This window comes from Oncorhynchus mykiss, chromosome 4 (genome assembly GCF_057628025.1).
Source record: "Oncorhynchus mykiss isolate SJ-2025 chromosome 4, ASM5762802v1, whole genome shotgun sequence".
Lineage (NCBI taxonomy): Eukaryota > Metazoa > Chordata > Actinopteri > Salmoniformes > Salmonidae > Oncorhynchus > Oncorhynchus mykiss.
In genome coordinates this window covers 58554673-58575113 of record NC_143025.1, presented here as the reverse complement: position 1 = coordinate 58575113, position 20441 = coordinate 58554673, and the positions used below count along the sequence as shown (strand labels likewise).

The 20441-nt window shown below is 41.6% G+C and overlaps 1 protein-coding gene and 1 long non-coding RNA gene across 2 annotated transcripts in view; one reads left to right on the top strand and one right to left on the bottom strand.

Moving 5' to 3' along the window:
- Positions 1–996: 996 nt before the first annotated feature.
- LOC118964430 (uncharacterized) lies at positions 997–3787 on the bottom strand. The gene is made up of 2 exons (XR_016495354.1): positions 3598–3787; positions 997–2636 (listed from the first exon to the last, which is right to left on the bottom strand). It is a non-coding gene; the product is annotated as an uncharacterized LOC118964430 (long non-coding RNA).
- Positions 3788–15562: 11775 nt separating this feature from the next.
- Positions 15563–20441, top strand: part of LOC110522036 (dual specificity protein phosphatase 10) — a 29849-nt gene continuing 24970 nt past the window's right edge. The window contains exon 1 of the mRNA XM_021600101.3: positions 15563–15906. The gene's annotated coding sequence lies outside the window, so the exon portion shown is untranslated. The remainder of the gene's footprint in view (positions 15907–20441) is intronic.

Genomic DNA, 20441 nt, shown 5'->3' with positions numbered 1-20441 from the left:
AGGCAATTTTAGGCTTCTAATGGTTGCAATTTCCATTTGAAAATGGCAGACTTCATTTGCCCTAATGAAAAATGTATTAACCCCTACAAAACATGCATATTAATTATAATTATTTACATTTTCGGTTGCTGCAGGATTCTTTTCCTGCTGTAGCAAACTGGCTCAAATTAAGATCCTATATTTGTAGTCCTAAAAAGGGTTGTATCCATAGCAGAACCCTTTTTTAATGGTTATTTATAGAACCTTAGGATAGGGTTCTTTATAACACCATACAGGTTCCATTTAGAACCTTAAGAGCATGGTTCTTTATAATAAACCTTATTTGGCACTATATAGAACTATTTGTTTTTAGAGTATAGGTTCCACAGCATTCATGCAGTTTATCTGAGCTATTTCTAGGTTTGACAAACATAGAATCTATGCGCATAAAGCTAAACCATTCTGTAGGACAAACTAGCCTTTCAAAATACCTCACTAACATCAGTGTGACAATCCTCCAACCAACGTTGACCTGTACTTTTATTCCATGTTTTGTAACCAGACAAACTGGCTCAGTTTGCAAAAAGCACATCAGCCACACTGTCAGTGTTAGCATGGGTTTTACTGGGGAAAGCTGATGAATCTGCTATGCTGAGTCATTTGTTGTGTATTTTTCAGAAATCCCAGAGTACAACCGTGTTGTGTATTTTGGAAGAGGCTTTATGAATATAACAAAATCACTTAATTTTTTTACTAGTGGAAATAGTTGTGGCTTTCACTAGCACCTGACAAGTAGGCTGCATAGCCTTTGCTGTCCTGAATGGTGCACACCTACCACAGAAAACAATAGGAGATCATCATCAAGAATGGTCTGGTGATATTATTTTGGTTACTATTGTAAAATGTGACTAAGATGAATATTGATTCAGGGTTGGTGATTAATTGTTATGTTTATTCAACCTGGGACAATTACTGTAAGTGCTTTTCATGAACATGAAAGGGGAATTTCACACTGGCTCTGTCACAGCATATAGTCATTATTTTATTGACAACATTACATTTTTTTGTCATAAACATCAACATTATCCAAACCACAAGCTAGAAAGAGCGCATTTTCATTTTACCGGTAGAATCTGGAAGTTTTGAATTCCTGTGTATTCGTCTGCTCATAGTGAACCACAGTCCACCCTTACAAAAAAAGATTGCAGTCAGAGTGCAGTATAACTGCAATTATAGTGCAGTGTAACAGCAGTATGCTGCAAATACTGCGTCCAAAATTACTTTTTTTTTACTGCAGTAATTTTGCAGTGCAAATGCAGTTAGAGTGCAGTATAACTGCAGTTACTGCACTTTTACTTCAGTTTCCAAATGGCAATGTTTTTTTTGTAAGGGCAGCATTCATAGTGAATGCAGATAGCACCGTTAGGTAGATGGGGTGTGCCCACAAACTTGGTTCATGGCGTTGTTTACAGCACACAGAAATCTCAGAACTTCTCCAGGCACATTTTTTTTATACGTTTGTTTTTTAACTAACGTTTGTCATCATGCCCACATGGTCTTCTGTCTGGCTGTCCTAATTACAACCAAGCGCAAAAAATGTGTTATATTTCACCTTTCTACCTACCAGAGATTTATCCAGATGCTGCCAGTGGTTTGCGGATATGAAGAATGATGCTTACGGTGACCAAAGATTATCAGAGGGATTTTCAGGCTGAACAGATGGGGAATCCATTTAGACGATAGCTGAGAAGTGATGCGATACCATCGTTTTCTCCTTTCACAACAAAATGAAAGATTCTCAATTCGAGGTAGCGTAACGTTAGCTGGACTAGTTAAATTATCTACGTTAGCAAACATTACAGTCTTGTATTGAACTCTGAAAGCCATCAGCAAAATCATATTGCTAGCTATCTTTTGGATACACACTGTCAATCAATTTCGCCAATGCCATGGTAGTCACTGCTAGACTGGTAGCTATCTTCAGCAGAGTAAGCATGTTTGTTTGTCTGTTTGTTCTATCTTGGACTAATGTTAGCTAGCGTAAGCATAAGCTAGCTAATGTTAACAAATAAGAGTAACTCAATCTGGTAGCCATCTATTCCACCCTTGTCTGGAAAACACTATAATTGTCTATATAGCTAAGTATTTGTTACAATAAATGAGCATTTTCTAAACTCAAACTGAACCCCTGCAACTGGACATGGACATTTTCTGAGACTCCTGTTTCCACAAACCGAGGATGAAGACACCATCAAAAATGCCGTGCTACACCAAACAGTACCTATCCTGTAACTCCCAGTAATGGATACCAAACATATTTGGTTAAATCACATTGTCGGGTGTATCAATTTGTAGCTAAGAGAACTGATGATCAGCAGATGATGGGTGATGTGGTCATGATAAAATTGCCATTCCAAAGAAACATACAGTAAGTTCAGAGAACAAATGTATAGCTGTGGGAGGTGTGTTGTCATGATCAAACTGCCATTCAGCTCCTCTTGAGTCATCTTCTGCTTGAAATCCAGCATAATGTCCAATCCATCGAGAGGGATACAGTTCACAGGAGTCAGTTCTACAATGACATGCGCAGGCAAAGGAATTACTTCTCTCTCTAAGAATCCACTCTAGAAAGAAGCCCAGGCACCACACAGTATTGCCTGTAAGACAAAAAAAAAGATAATAAATGATACTCCATTGCACAGTTTAAACAACAGTTGAACTGTGCCAGCATAACACTATTAGGGTAGACTACTTGAACATGCAAACATGTGCATAGGCACATAGATTACATTTAGAACAATATCTAGCCTAATAGAAAGAAATATGGCATAGCCTTCAACCTTTACACAGTGACTAGACAGTACAAATGTACCTAGGTAAGTAGGTAGGCAGAGTATCTAGCTACAGCCATGTCTAACGGGCATGCTTAGGCAAATCTTTTTTATAGTAAAACCAGCTTAGCATTTTTAGAGATTTACAACATTTAAATTGTTGTATTATTTTTTACTCCTCACTGTTAGCTAGTAAACTTAAGTAGCTAGCTTGCTGCATAGCCTATAATTGTTATTCACATCTGTTTGGAATCTTATTTTGCGTCATGCCTATAATTTTGTGATTTTGAAATGCATCCATGGTCATTGTCAATTATGTTACATAGCTAGCTAGTAAAACTATTTACAGTTGCTGATGTTACATGTTTGCTAAAAAGTTACATAAGGGAGGCCTGGTGCATAGTAATAAGTTAGCAGGTGCCAGGCTAACTAACTAGCCAACTCCAGTCATGTGCTAACGTTTGCTGATAAACCTAGTTTTAGGTAGGTGGTTGTAACGTTATCACTTGATGTTAAGTAGCCATATCTACGACTAAAAAGAGAAGAGGTTTTACAATCGAGATACAATAAATCTCTCATGGTAAAACCTCTTCAATTTTTTGTCATGGATATGACTACCTGTATTGTTTAGCTAATTTAGCTAGCTAGCTACCTAAAGTTAGCAAACTGGGAAAAAACATGATGTCCCCCCACTGTAACACAAAAGTATGTTCGTCAGTAATACACAATTTGGGTTTCAGTTGATAAACTAAAGATATCTAGGTGGCTTGCAGGAAAAATGACTTACTAGCCACCGTATTTGTCATCTGCCCTCTTGGTGCTGTAAATGGCTGTAGCTGAGCCTCTAGCAAAATCCAACTCCTTGTTTCAAATCCTCTTCGCTATATTCCGGTTGAAACATGTATGGTTGAATGTCACCATGTAGCTAAAAAAAAAAAAGCTCCATCTTCAAATTCGTGTTGATGAGAGGAGTCACTTGAAGCCATTGTGCTCTGGTCAGTTATTTCCGTTTTGCCAAATGGATTGTGTCCGCCTCCCTTTAAAAAAAAGTCTGCCTTTGGGGCAGGACGGGGCCAGAGCATGAAGAACCGCCCATACGAGTTGTAGTCTTTCAAATACAGAAAAATTGTCTGCTGATAAGAACATCGCTGAAAGATGTCCAAAGGCTCTATTGAATAAGGACAACCATGTCTACATGCGCAAAACTTATAGTGCGATCAGCATCACATAGAGCCTTTGCGAAATGCCAAAAAGCAGGACTACATTTATTGTCAGCCCCCCCCCCCCCCCCCCATAAATACCCCAGAGGCCGTGATACGGTGTATCAATTCAGCATGCAAAGCCCAGACCTGCCTTACTCCTGGGCAATTATGTGTGAAACACATCTCACTGTCCTAGAAATGGACACTAGACATGATGAAAACAATCCCAGATTTCCCCTGGGTGAAATTCCCCTTTAACAGTGACACATATTCATAACAACACAACCCGGCTGTGATACCACCAACTGCCGATGCTATTTCAACATTGACTATGAGTATTAATTCGAATGTTATGTAAATCTGAACGTGTTGTATTTCCTGTATCTACACCTGCATCCATTTTTAGCACATTCAGCAAAAACAATAACACCAGGAGTAGGTTACTGCCTTTACAGTTTTAGCATAATGTCAGGTGAAATAGTTTATGGGATAAACATAACGTAACGTAACATAACATAACAAAACATCAACGACACCAATCACACTCTCTATCAAACCATGATACCATACACTTAAGTGTGGACATTGATACGATTATACTAGGGTCTTGCGGGGTGAACAATTATTCATGGCCAGGTCTCAGATAATTCAAATTGGATGGGGCTTTGATCAGCTCCAGCCACACATTTATAAATACCCCCTCTGTGCAGCTGCTAAGAATAGAAGCAATAAGAAATGTCCTGCATTGTTCAAGGCTGCCAACGGGTATAAATAGAGAGTCTCGGTGAGACCCTCTCCCTACGACATGTGTCCTGTCATATGGGAGCATGTGCTCTTAGCCAAGTTGGCACTTTTCTCAACGGGCCCGCTGCCACTTAATTACCCAACAACAATATTACCTCACATTTTTTACAGGCTTCAGGGGTAACTTTTGTTTGTGTGTGTAAACAAGCAGCACTATAACCCTATTTTCTTGGACAGGTTTTCAAAGTCTTTGCGTCATTGACCTGCTATCCCTTGTCAGAATTGACTGGATGGGATGGGCAGCCAACTTTGTGTAGCTAATCAAAACTAACTTTAAAAAGTTTTATTTTGACTTTTTTTTATTTTATCTTTTGACCATCATACTCTCTCACACACAGCAACTCCACTCTCACTTGTCTCCAATTCCACATACCAACCCTCAGCCCATCCCATCTATCTCTGCTGGCCACCCACTTCGTGTTTCTACGCAACACATATCTTTCAACTATGCTATGATGTTTAACATACAATTTCAATCTATCTAATCGAATAGAATCTACAGATTATGTGTTGAAGATAAATACTTTTACTAAGAGTATTAGTATATTAGTAATTGACTGACCCAGTCTCTCCAGATCTCCTAACATTACTATTTCTAGGGTCAATTTTAGGTCAATGCTATGCATTTTCAGCCATTCCTGAACCTGAGACCAGAAACAGGCTACCTGAGGGCAATACCAAAATAAATGGTCTATTGATTCTGTATCCTCACAACAAAATCTGCAGAGCTTCGATGATTTTATGCCCCAAATATTCAACATTTTGATGGTGGCAAGAATTCTATATAATAATTTTAGCTGAAAAGCACAAAGTTTTGAATCTTGCGTTGTTTAATATATCAACTCATTCCATGAAATCGGTACATCAAAAATCTCTTCCCAACTATTTTGCAATCTGTATGGCAGTTGTCAACATCCTGGTCCTCAAATGAAACTGGTATACTTTCCTATTTATGCTATTTTTATTCCTCCAGTTTTTATCCTTTATATTGGGCAGACAGACCAGTTCCCTACCTTCTCCCGCTGCCACCCGCCATCCTCCATTTTTGGGGCAATGCTGTAATCAATTGGTTGTACTATTGGATTGAGCAGACCTTCCCATACAATTCTGATAACTCCATGAAGGACATAACAATATAATTTAAGAACAAAATACCCCTTTCAAACATCTTTCACATAAATACAGGTATTTTATCAACTAGCACATTTGAGTTCAGTAATATAATTTTTTGTAATATTTGTTCTATCTTTTCAGGGGGATGAAATTGAAATTGTAGCCAGCTCTGCAATGCTTGTTTGAAAAAGACAGGTTCTTTGAAAAAAGGCAAAAAGGCAATTTTTAAACAATGGATGAGCTTTTCTTATTAATCTAGTTGAGAACCATTAGGATTCAAATAATGAGTGAAGCTTTTACAGAGAGGTTTAGTGCTTTTATATTTAATCTTAACCCACTCAATTCATATTCATTATATAGATAGGCACGTTTTATTTTGTCTGGATTAGCGTCCCAGACAAAGTGAAATATTTTTTTGCTCATATGATTTGAAAAACAAATCAGGAGTAGGCAACGCCATAAGTAAGTGAGTAAACTGAGATATGACTAAGTTATCGAGACCTTTAATGAGACATTGCAGGGATCTAGCTTGCGGTCTTAACATAAAACTTGAGTAATCGGCATACATGGACACCTTTGTTTTTAAGCCTTGGATTTCTAATCCTCTAATGTTGTTCTTGGATCTGATTTTAATAGCTAGCATTTCGATGGCCATAACGAATAGATATGGTGACAGCGGACACCCTTGTTTATCTCCTCTTGACAATTCAAAACTCTCTGAGAAATAGCCATTATTTACTATATCCATTATTTTTACCTATTTTATAAGAGAATTACCGAAATTGAAAAAAATCCAGGCATTTACAAGTAAAATCCAGTATTACTTTATCAAATGCCTTTTAAAAATCTGCTATAAATACCATTCCTGGCTTCTTATACATTGGGGAGAACATTTTGTAAGCAGGTTTCCCTACTTACAAAGCATATAGAGGTCTGTAATGTTGCACACACTGCAGCAGGGATTTTGCCCACTCCTCCATACAGACCTTCTCCAGATCCTTCAGGTTTCGGGGCTGTCGCTGGGCAATACGGTCAAGATCTCGCGATACATGGCCCCATCCACCCCCCTCTCAATATGGTGTAGTCGTCTTGTCCCCTTTGCAGAAAAGCATCCCCAAAGAATGATGTTTCCACCTCCATGGTTCACGGTTGGGATGGTGTTCTTTGGGTTGTACTCATCCTTCTTCTTCCTCCAAACACGGCGAGTGGAGTTTAGACCAAAAAGCTATATTTTTGTCTCATCAGACCACATGACCTTCTCCCATTCCTCCTCTGGATCATCCAGATGGTCATTGGCAAACTTCAGACAGGCTGGACATGCGCTGGCTTGAGCAGGGGGACCTTGCGTGCGCTGCAGGATTTTAATCCATGACAGCGTAGTGTGTTACTAATGGTTTTCTTTGAGACTGTGGTCCCAGCTTTCTTCAGGTCATTGACCAGGTCCTGCCATGTAGTTCTGGGCTGATCCCTCACCTTCCTCATGATCATTGATGCCCCACGAAGTGAGATCTTGCATGGAGCCCCAGACCGAGGGTGATTGACCGTCATCTTGAACTTCTTCCATTTTCTAATAATTGCGCCAACAGTTGTTGCCTTCTCACCAAGCTGCTTGCCTATTGTCCTGGAGCCCATCCCAGCCTTGTGCAGGTCTACAATTTTATCCCTGATGTCCTTACACAGCTCTCTGATCTTGGCCATTGAGGAGAGGTTGGCGTCTGTTTGATTGAGTGTGTGGACAGGTGTCTTTTATACAGGTAACGAGTTCAAACAGGTGCAATTAATACAGGTAATGAGTGGAGAACAGGAGGGCTTCTTAAAGAAAAACGAACAGGTCTGTGAGAGCCGGAATTCTTACTGGTTGGTAGGTGATCAAATACTTATGTCATGCAATAAAATGCAAATTAATTACTTAAAAATCATACAATGTGATTTTCTGGATTTTTTTTGTTTTTGTCTCTCACAGTTGACGTGTACCTATGATAAAAATTACAGACCTCTACATGCTTTGTAAGTAGGAAAACCTGCAAAATCGGCAGTGTATCAAATACTTGTTCTCCCCACTGTATGTTTCATGATGTTCTATTATTTCTAGTAGTTGTTGTATATTATCTCCAATGTATCGTCCATGTAAAAAACCTGTCTGATCAGGATGAACAATACCTGGTAAAACCCTTTTAATTCTGAGTGCTATGCATTTTGCTAGTATTGTTGCATCACACATTGAAGTGTAAGGGGCCTCCAGTGTTTTAGATGGACTGGGTCTTTATATTTGCCATCTGGGTCTTGTTTTAGTAATAGAAAAATCAGACCTTCCTGCTGAGTACCTGGCAGACTACCATTTCTATAGGAGTAGATAAAACAATCTAACAATGGTGTCACGATCGTCGTACGAACTGGAAATATACTCAGCAGCGTGATTTGGGATCCACATGTTTAATAAAGGAAACTCACAAAAACAATAAACAGCAAACGAAATGTGAAGCTCAAGCAGTGCTCACAGGCAACTACACAGAAATATGATCCCACAAAAACCCAGTGGGAAAAAAGGCTGCTTAAATATGATCCCCAATCAGAGACAACGATAGACAGCTGCCTCTGATTGGGAACCATACCAGGCCAACATAGAAATACAAAAACTAGAGTACCCACTCTAGTCACACCCCAACCTAACCAAATTAGAGAATAAAAGGCTCTCTAAGGTCAGGGCGTGACAAATGGAGCTTTTAGTATATCAAAAAATACTTGATATACCTCTACCGGTATGCCATCAAGCCCTAGGGTTTTTCCAGACTGAAAGGATTTAATAGCCTCAAAAAGTTATTGCTCTAATTTGGCCTTCGCACTGATCTTTCTGTACATTTGTTAATTTTCCATTTTTTATATTATTTGGAAAGAATTCCTTACCGTAATCTTCATTCAGTGGGAGAGGATGAGACGGAAAAGAGAACATCTGCCTAAAATAATTAGCTTCCTCTTTTAAAATATAATTTGGAGAATCATAGATGACTCCGTCTTCAGTAACGGGTTTCTGCAAATTATTTTTGTTAGTGTTTCCCCCCCCCCCCCCCCCTTAAGTTGTGCCGTGGCGGAGGTCTTTGTGGGCTATACTCAGCCTTGTCTCAGGATGGTAAGTTGGTGGTTGAAGATATCCCTCTAGTGGTGTGGGGGCTGTGCTTTGGCAAAGTGGGTGGGGTTATATCCTTCCTGTTTGGCCCTGTCCGGGGGTGTCCTCGGAGTGGGCCACAGTGTCTCCTGACCCCTCCTGTCTCAGCCTCCAGTATTTATGCTGCAGTAGTTTATGTGTCGGGGGGCTAGGGTCAGTTTGTTATATCTGGAGTACTTCTCCTGTCCTATTCGGTGTCCTGTGTGAATCTAAGTGTGCGTTCTCTAATTCTCTCCTTCTCTCTTTCTCTCTCTCGGAGGACCTGAGCCCTAGGACCATGCCCCAGGACTACCTGACATGATAACTCCTTGCTGTCCCCAGTCCACCTGGCTGTGCTGCTGCTCCAGTTTCAACTGTTCTGCCTTATTATTATTTGACCATGCTGATCATTTATGAACATTTGAACATCTTGGCCATGTTCTGTTATAATCTCCACCCGGCACAGCCAGAAGAGGACTGGCCATCCCACATATGCTCTCTAATTCTCTCTTTCTTTCTCTCTCTCGGAGGACCTGAGCCCTAGGACCATGCCCCAGGAATACCTGACATGATTACTCCTTGCTGTCCCCAGTCCACCTGACTGTGCTGCTGCTCCAGTTTCAACTATTCTGCCTTATTATTATTCGACCATGCTGGTCATTTATGAACATTTGAACATCTTGACCATGTTTTGTTATAATCTCCACCCGGCACAGCCAGAAGAGGACTGGCCACCCCACATAGCCTGGTTCCTCTCTAGGTTTCTTCCTAGGTTTTGGCCTTTCTAGGGAGTTTTTCCTAGCCACCGTGCTTCTACACCTGCATTGCTTGCTGTTTGGGGTTTTAGGCTGGGTTTCTGTACAGCACTTTGAGATATCAGTTGATGTACGAAGGGCTATATAAAATAAATTTGATTGATTGATTGATATGAATGGCACACATACATAATCCAGAGCTGTGTTCGAATACCCATACTAACATACTGTATACTACATACTTAATAAGTATATACTACATACTATGTACTATTAGTTAATTTTAGTATACTGGAAATGAACGGTTTTGTTTAAGTTGAGCATACCAGAGCTTCGACTGTCTACCTGAAGTTGATGCTGTTGCTAGATTGTTAGTTTTACAAATGACTAGCTAAACATTCGTAAATTCAATCTGGAGTGTGCCCTCTAAATTCAGAGCGTCAGATTGTCCGTTTGTAAATTCAGAGCACACACTGGACGCTCTGGCCAAAGAATAGGGTTGATCCGAGTGTTCTGCCCTCACAACGGCAGTCAAGCACCAAGCTAACTGGCTAGCTTGCTAGCTACTTCCAGACACAAATGAGAGAACACCTCACTCTGACCATTTTACTCGCCCTAGCAGAGCTGGATAGGCTGTTTTCATGTTATCCAGAGTGTTGTGCTGCTGGGAACAATTTAGTTATGCTTTTTTTTCCCAACATTTACTGACACTGGGCCATATTCAATGGGTGTTGAGCACTCGTAAATTCATCAGTTATTCTGTGCGAGAGTGCTCTGAAATCGAAGTAGATAGCCATTGAATCGTGGTGCCGGATGAAATGGCAGCAGTTTTACGGGCGCCCAATCAATTGGACTATGATGTGTTTTTTGTAACTTTTTTGTACATAATGTTTCTGCAACCATATCTTACGGCAAAAAAGAGCTTCTGGATATCAGGACAGTGATCACTCACCTCGGATTAGATTAAGATTTTTTCTTCAACAAGCAGAACGCAAAGGACATTCTCCGAACACCTGACAAGGCCAACATCCCAGTTATTTGCAAGAGGAAGTGACACAGGTACAGAGGACACAGAGCTGGGTGCCTCGTAAGGATCCGCAGAAGGCAAGTGGGAAAGCTGCCGTTACCATCAATATTACTCGCCAACGTGCAATCACTGGACAATAAATTAGACGAGGTACGATCACGAATATCCTACCAACAGGACATCAGAAACTGTAATATCTTATGTTTCACGGAATCGTGGCTGAATGATGACATAGATATTCAGCTAGTGGGATATACGCTGGGGGGGAGGGGTCTGTGAATATTTGTAAACAACAGCTGGTGCACGAAATCTAAGGAACTAAGGAATTTTGCTCACCTGAAGTAGAGTATCCTGTGATAAAATGCAGGACACCCTATTTGCCTAGAGAGTTTTCAGCTATACTTTCCGTGGCTGTTTATTTACCACCACAGACGGATGCTGGCACTAAGACCGCACTCAGTCAGCTGTATAAGGAAATAAGCAAACAGGAAACTGCACACCCAGAGCTGACGCACCTAGTGGCCGGAGACTTTAATGCAGGGAAACTTAAATCAGTTCTACCTAATTTCTATCAACATGATGTGTTGTGCAACCAGAGTTGGAAAAAAATTCTAGATCACCTGTACTTCACACACAGAGATGCGTACAAAGCTCTCCCTCGCCCTCCATTTGGTATATCCGACCACAATTCTATCCTCCTGATTCCCGCTTACAAGCAAAAATGAAAGCAGGAAGCACCGTGACTCGGTCGATAAAAAAGTGGTCAGATGAAGCAGATGCTAAACTGCAGGACTGTTTTGCTATCACGGACTGGAACAAGAATTATTCCGATGGCATCTAAGAGTACACCACATCAGTCACTGGCTTTATCAATAAGTGCATCGAGGACGTAGTCCCCACAGCGGCTGTACGTACATACCCCAATCAGAAGCCATGGATTACAGGCAACATTCACACTGAGCTAAAGGGTAGAGCTGCTGCTTTCAAGGTGCGGGACTCTAACCCGGAAGCTTATAAGAAATCCTGCTATGCCCTCCGATGAACCATCAAACAGGCAAAGCATCAATACAGGGCTAAGATTGATTCGTACTACACCGGCTCCGATGCTCTTCTTATGTGGCAGGGCTTGCAAACTATTACAGACTACAAAGGGAAGCTGCCCAGTGACACTAGCCTACCAGATGAGCTAAATAACTTCTATGCTCACTTCGAGGCAAGCAACACTGAGGCATGCATGAGAGCATCAGCTGTTCCGGACAACTGTGTGATCACGCTCTCCGTAGCCGATGTGAGTAAGACGTTTAAACAGGTCAACATTCCCAAGGCCTCAGGGCTAGATGGATTACCAGGACGTGTACTCTGAGCATGCACTGACCAACTGGCAAGAGTCTTTACTGACATTTTCAACCAGTCACTGACTGAGTCTGTAATACCAACATGTTTCAAGCAGACCACCATTGTCTCTGTGCCCAAGAACACTAAGGTCTAAATGATTTCCGACCCATAGCACTCAAGTCCTTAGCCATGAAGTGCTTTGAAAGTGTCACGCCCTGGCCATTTATTCTCTATTTTGGTTAGGCCAGGGTGTGACTAGGGTGGGCATTCTAGTTTATTTAATTCTATGTTTTCTATTTCTTTGGTTTTTGCCGAGTGTGGTTCCCAATCAGAGGCAGCAGTTTATCGTTGTCTCTGATTGGGGATCACGTATAAGTTGTCATTCTCCTTTTGTTGTTTGTGGGATCTTGTTTTTTGTTAGCTCTGTGAAGCCTGCAGAACGTGATGTTCATTATTATTTTGTTGTTTTTGTTTAGTGGTCTGAGTAATTAAAGTATCATGAACACTTACTACAACGCTGCACCTTGGTCTCCTTCCGACGACAAATGTTACAGATAGGCTGGTAATGGCTCACAACAACACCATTATCCCAGAAACCCTAGACACACTCCAATTTGCATACCGCCCCAACAGATCCACAAATTATGCAATCTCTATTGCACTCCACACTGCCCTTTCCCACCAGGACAAAATGAACACCTACGTGAGAATGCTGTTCATTGACTACAGCTCAGCGTTCAAAACCATAGTACCCTCAAAGCTCATCACTAAGCTTAAGATCCCGGGACTAAACACCTCCCTCTGCAACCGGATCCTGGCCTGATCACTGACAACGACGAGACAGCCTATAGGGAGGAGGTCAGAGACCTGGCCGGGTGGTGTCAGAATAACAACCTATCACTTAACGTAACCAAGACTAAGGAGATGATTGTGGACTACAGGAAAAGGAGGACCGAGCATGCCCCCATTCTCATCGACAGGGCTGTAGTAGAGGAGGTTGAGAGCTTCAAGTTCCTTGGTGTCCACATCACCAACAAACTAGAATGGTCCAAACACACCAAGACAGTCGTGAATAGGGCACGACAAAGCCTATTCCCCCTCAGGAAACTAAAAAGATTTGGCATGGGTCCTCAGATCCTCAAAAGGTTCTACAGCCGTAACATCGAGTGTATGGTCTGACTGGTTGCATCACTGCCTGGTACGGCAACTGCTCGGCCTCCGACCGCAAGGCACTACAGAGGGTAGTGCGTATGGCCCAGTACATCACTGGGGCTAAGCTGCCTGCCGTCCAGGACCTCTACACCAGGCGGTGTCAGAGGAAGGCCCTAAAAATGGTCAAAGACTCCAGCCACCCCAGTCATAGACTGTTCTCTCTATTACCGCATGGAAAGCGTTACCAGAGTGCCAAGTCTAGGACAGAAAGGCTTCTCAACAGTTTTTACCCCAATGCCATAAGACTCCTGAACAGGTAATTAAATGGCTACCCGGACTATTTGCATTGTGTGCCCCTACCTAACCCCTCTTTTACGCTGCTGCTACTCTCTGTTCATCATATATGCATAGTCATTTTAACAATACATTCATGTACATACTACCTCAATTAGCCCGACCAACCAGTGCCTGTATATAGCCTCGCTACTGAATATAGCCTTGCTACTGTTATTTTTCACTGTCTTTTTACTGTTGTTTTTATTTCTTTACTTACCTATTGTTCACCAAATACCTTTTTTGTTTGTTTTTGTTTTAATTGCACTGTTGGTTAGAGCCTGTAAGTAAGCATTTCACTGTAAGTTCTACACCTGTTATATTCGGCGCACGTGACAAATAAACTTTGATTTGATGTAAATAATCAAGTCAATAAACACTGGGTAGTTTGATAGATAGCAGATAGTTAATATACTGCCGGCAAGTTGAATGTATTGGTAGCCAAATAACGTTAGGTAACTAGCTAACATACTACATACTGCTATAATGCTATGCGGTTCGTAAGGATAGCGTAGCTAACAAATTGTCAGCCAAAAGGCATTACTTTATTACATTTTTCAACATTTTCTTAACATTTGTCATAATTAGTTAAAGCAATGAATCTGTATCCGCTTTCATCGGACTTTGGCTGAATATATTCTGTCATTTTCTTCAAATCAGAAAAGTTATGAAGCCACGCCTCAATCATCTCAAGGCATAAAAAGAAATGCACTGGTCTCCTCTTAATCTACACTGATTGAAGTGGATTTATCAAGTGAAATCAATAAGGGATCTTAGTTTTCACCTGGTCAATCTAGGTCATGGAAAGAGCCTAATGTCCATCATGTTTTGTACACTCAGTACATATCCAAGAAGAATGTATACAGGCTATAATGAACAAGTATATGTCCATGTAACGTAGATGTGCAAGCCACACATCACAGCATCTTGAGTAGGGTATTGGTTCAGGGTCTTATAAGCAGAGACATGCGCCCTTTCATATGAACCTTTACATGTCCATATAATATACGTGCCTAAGCCATAGCCCTACATCAAAATATATTGAGTAGAGTATTGTTTCAGGGTCTTACAGTGCCTTGCGAAAGTATTCGGCCCCCTTGAACTTTGCGACCTTTTGCCACATTCCAGGCTTCAAACATAAAGATATAAAACTGTATTTTTTTGTGAAAAATCAATAACAAGTGGGATACAATCATGAAGTGGAACGACATTTATTGGATATTTCAAACTTTTTTAACAAATCAAAAACTGAAAAATTGGGCGTGCAAAATTATGGCTATTCTGGAGCAGGACATCACATGACTATAATTATCCATGATACACCCCTAAATGAGCAAATTGTCAAGATCATTTCCAATGAACATGAATCACAGACAGGCTAATTGAAGGCACCTGTGGCCATAACTTTATATAATAGGCTATTGTAGATTATGCATTACCATTGTAATATCATAGCCTAGCTGCATAATATGAATCACTATAAACCAGTTAGCCCCTGAAAAAACAATCATTATTAAACTATTAAATTGCATGCAACTACTACAGTGGTTATGACTGTATTTTCTGCATAAATAGGCTGAGAAGAACGCATTAAAGACGAAACAGGATGAACGAATTTCTAATCTGAGAATGTTATCATCCGTCTACACTTGCTTCACTCTTCCTCGTAGCGCACTTTTGATTGGTTGCCAGTGACATCACCCTACTCTCATACATGGGACTCGGAGAATTGTTCATTTGACTATTTAAGGAGAAACTCAATTACTAACTCCTCGCGTCCTGTCTCTGCTCTCCTCGCCTTCTCAAAATCCATTGGATGAGAAAGCCAAATGTCCCTCCCCTTTGAATTTCTCATCCAATGTGTTTTGAGAAGGAGGCGAGGAGACAACAGAGAGTACACGAGGAGAACAATTGAGATTTACCCCTACCTAGCCGCTTTTTAAGACCCGCTGCGGAACACCCACTACTGGGTTGGTTCTCGCTGCGCCCTCACTGTACAAAACGACTAATTGAATATTAATGAAGTCGTTTATTGGCTCATACACGTGCCAATCCTAAAGTGCCAATTCTCTAGGTTGGCTGAACCCCTTGTATATTATTACTGGGGACCAGGCTAAAAGTAGAAATGTTGCGGATCCGCGGCACTGGGAAAGGCTGAATGGAATCAACATTGAGCACAAATAAAAATCGTCAACACTCAACCGGAGCACCCAAAACATTGTCTTACAAAAATGTAAGTAAACTTCTAAAATTCCTTTATTAGGCGACCTTTCACAGTGTATATAGCTTACAAGTTGTGTATAAATTACGCTGGCGTTATCAACATGAACAGACCATACTCAGCAATTTCAAGTCATAACAGTGCTAACGTTAAATATGAACGATTTCAGATATCGGGAATTTCACATGAAACTATAGGCTATTCGATATTCTATATCCTTTAGATCGTTGCAAGAACTCATTTTCTTCATGCTAACTGACAGATGATAAACTGCTGGCTTTTCAATATCACTTTTAACAAATATCTGTTACTGGCTACAATGTTGCCAAAATTATCCAGACTAGACTATCACTACAAATGATACCATGTTTTACTTACTATACGAGATAAATATGTGATGTCCAACCGCGGCGTCTTTGAATTGGAATTGACATGTTTAATCTAATCAAACCGTGTCTGTACCGCTGAAGCCCTCCATACTTTTATTCTCAGCACGTCCTCATGCCGGTCTCTTCAATGAATGTACACCCTGTGATTTTTTTTTTTTTTTACATTACCAGCCAGTTGAAACAGCTGGACACTAAATGCACGGGCCAGACGACGCGACCATGGGCGTACTTTGATGTGAGGACATGGCTTATTACGTCGTTATTATTACAACGTTTGATGAAATTTAAGCAGCCTCGCGCATCCCATGACTGTCCCAGATGTGATTTGGAGGGAGAGACCAAACTGCGGCGTAGCTCTACTACAGGTTGAAGCTGTATTCCAGTCTTTTTTGTCACCTGAAATGCATAGCCTTATTGCACTGCAATGTGAAATTGACAGTAGCCTAGCTGCGTAGTCCAGATATTTGCTCTGTGAATTTCAATTCCCGTGTGACCTGCACATATTTGTGAGGATTATATTATTTTCTCATGGGCTACATATTCATTGGACACTCCACATATATCATATAGTCTATGGTTTATATCCACCCTCACTAAATGGTCAGTAGGCTCTCTGTTTTAACTGCATATTCCCATGACTGTGGTAGTTGTCTTGCAGACGTTTACTTAGCAGATATTTGGTGACTGTGTAGCTGTTTAGTTTCTCATTCACTGTCCCCAGTCAGTGGCATTAGTCATCAACAAACCTCCATGCTATTCGATAGACGCTGTGGTTATTATTGATTCTACCCACGTCATAGTAGCCTATAGCAGAAGTCTTCTCTGGTTTAACTGGGCCCGAACGGACCCAGTAGAACCTACGTTGAAATGCTTGGAATGTTCTTCCTGTGAACCGCATTAAACAATGCCCACGTTAATTTCTACTCCCGTCTCATGTCCTGTCCTTATATTAGTTGTATAAGTAATACAGTGTGCTATACAACACAACTGGCGACGCAAAAGAAACGTTCTCACGTTTGTGCTCATTATCTTCGGCAGAAAGTCTGAGTTAAATTCATTAAAAATAATTCGCTGTAGAAAGACGCAAACAAAACGTGCTTTTGATGTCACAGCAACGAGACCCTCGAGGGATAGGAAGAGTTAGCTGCGGGAAAAAGTGAAGTCAGCGTGAGTTAAAAGAGAAAAAAATGGCCTGGGAGTAAGGGAACGTCTGAAAAGTGTGAGAAAGAAAAATAAACAGAAAATGTCTGCATTGGTTGTAAATATAGGAACATTTGATGAATCTGTGGAACAATGGAGTTCTTACACAGAACGTTTTGAGTACTTTGTGTTGGCAAATGGAATTAAAACAGAAGTCGTGCCAACATTTTTGACTGTTATGGGAGGAAAAACATTCAATCTATTGCACAGCCTGGTAATGCCTGAAAAACCTGGTGATGAATCATATCTGTCAATATGCATATTCTAGCATCTGGTCCTGAGAAATAGGCTGTTTACTTTGGGAACGTTATTTTTCCAAACATAAAAATAGTGCCCCCTAGCTTCAAGAGGTTAACATTGCAGAGAGCAATAGAAGTGAGTACGTCATTGGAAATGGCAAATAAAGATGCACAACAGTTAAGTGCATCGACCCAAGTGCCAAAGGTGTCTATGGAGTTAAAAAACAAGGCACGAGGTGGCAAGCCATGCTATCGCTGTGGGAAACCAGGTCACCAAGCAGAGGAGTGTTGGTGCAAAGACTTAGACTGCAGAAGTTGTGGAAAAAAGGGTCACATCGAACGTGCATGTAAAAACAAAAAGAGACAATCAAACAAAAGTACTGAACAAAGGAAAAGCGACTTCAGGGAGTACAAAAAGAAAGTGCATAAAATGGAGCACATAGAGGATGAACAAAGTCATACCCTGTCTGAAGGGGAAGAATCTTTGCAGGTTTTGTCCATTTCAGACAATGGATATGAATTCTCGGGTGACACCGCTACTGGATGGAAACGCAGTGGACACTGGAGCAGCCATATCTTTGCTGTCTGAGGCTGTATACAAGGAGAAACTACATTACCTCACACTACAGCCCACAAATATGACGCTGAAAACATACACCGGTGAGATTGCTTCAGTGAGAGGAAGCGTGATTGTTACAGTGGAGCTCAACAAACAGAAGGTAAAGATACCCCTCTACATTGTGAAAGGCAACCATCCAGCATTGCTAGGACGCACATGGCTGAAAAAGATCAAACTAAACTGGCAGGAAATTCACATGGTTGCAAAAGAGGACACAAACCTACAAGGGATATTGAGGAAACACGCAGTGTTCAAAGGAGAACTTGGCAGTATGAAGGACATAACAGTTAAACTGACCGTGAAACCAGACAGCAAACTAAATGCTTCAAAGCTAGACCTGTCCCATACGCCATAAAACCAAAAGTTGAAATTGAGCTAAACATACTAGTGGAGAGTGGAGTATTGGATCCAGTGAATGGGCTACACCCGTTGTTCCAGTCATAAAAAAAGATGGATCCCTCAGACTCTGTGGTGATTTCAAAGTCACAATTAACCCAGTCTTGACTGCTGAAAAATATCCACTACCCCTCATTGATAACCTCTTTTCTGGTTTAGCTGGAGGACAAAAATTCAGTAAGATAGACATATGTCAGGCCTATCTACATGTGCATGTGGACCAAGAGTCACAAGAACTGTTGACCATAGTGACTCACAAAGGACTGTACAGGTACCGGTGGCTTCCTTTTGGAATCACCTCAGTTCCGGCCTTGTTTCAGAGAGATATGGACCAGATACTGAGTGGGCTCACTGGGGTCTAATGTTTCCTCGATGATCTACTCATCACCAGCAAAGACGAGCAGGAGCACCTGAGAAACAAGAACGCTACACTACAGAGATTGGAGGAGAACGGTCTGAGGGTCCGGAAGGACAAATGCACGTTTTTCCGGCCCTCTGTTGAGTACCTGGGCCACGTCATCGACAGTTCAGGTCTCCACAAGGTGCCATCGAAGGTGAAGGCCGTTGCGGAAGCAACCTAGCTAACATGTTAAAGCAACTGCATTAACTTTTGAACAAAACCAAACAGTGGAAGTGGACAGACAGATGTGAGGACGCCTTCAAGAAAGTGAAAACAGCCTTAGCTCAGTCAGAGGCCCTAACCCACTTCAACCCCAACCTGCCATTACAGTTGGCATGTGATGCATCGCCTTATGGCGTTGGTGCGGTTGTCTCACACATTATGCCATCACGTGAAGAAAGGCCAATTGCTTTCGCATCACAGACCTTAAGTAAAGCCGAGAGCAATTATGCACAGATAGAGCGTGAAACACTCGCCATTGTGTTTGGAGTTAAGAAATTTCATCAGTTTCTGTATGGCCGACGATTCACACTGCTGACGAACCATAGACCCCTCAACTTCATCTTTGGTCCCCACACCGGCATTCCGCATCTTGCAGCCAGCCGCATGCAGCCAACCGTATGCAGCGATGGGCATTGTTATCTGCTCACCAGTACGATATCAAGTACAGAAGGTCTGAGCAGCACTGCAATGCAGACGGTCTCTCAAGGCTTCCCTTACCTGTCACACACACTGAGCACTCCCAGGCTGAAATCCTCTACTTCAAGGAAGTGACGAACGCCCCAGTTACATCTGTCCAAGTGAAAAAGTTCAGCCACACTGACCCAGTGATGTCTGAGGTCGCGGACATTGTCACTCGTGGAAACGAAGGAGAGATGTCGGGCAGCCTATAACCTTACCTAGTGAGGAGAAACCAGCTCACAGTTCAGTTCGGATGCTTGCTATGGGGTTTTCCGGTCATCATACCGCCGCCACTGAGAAGGCAGGTGCTTGAAGAACTCCATTCAGGGCACTGTGGCATGGTGTGAATGAAGGAGATTACACACAGCTACTTTTGGTGGCAAGGTCTGGACACAGCTATCAAAGACAAGGTCAAATCATGATCTGCACGTCAAAAGATGAGGAACATGTCTCAGCTAGCGCCACTACACCCATGGGACTTCCCAGGGGAGCCTTGGCAGCGAGTCCACATAGACTATGCAGGCCCACTGGAGGATTGTATGTTCTTAGTCGTAGTTGAGGCACACAGCAAATGGCCTGAGGTCATAGTGATGAAGAGCACCTCAGCGGAGAGAACCATTAAA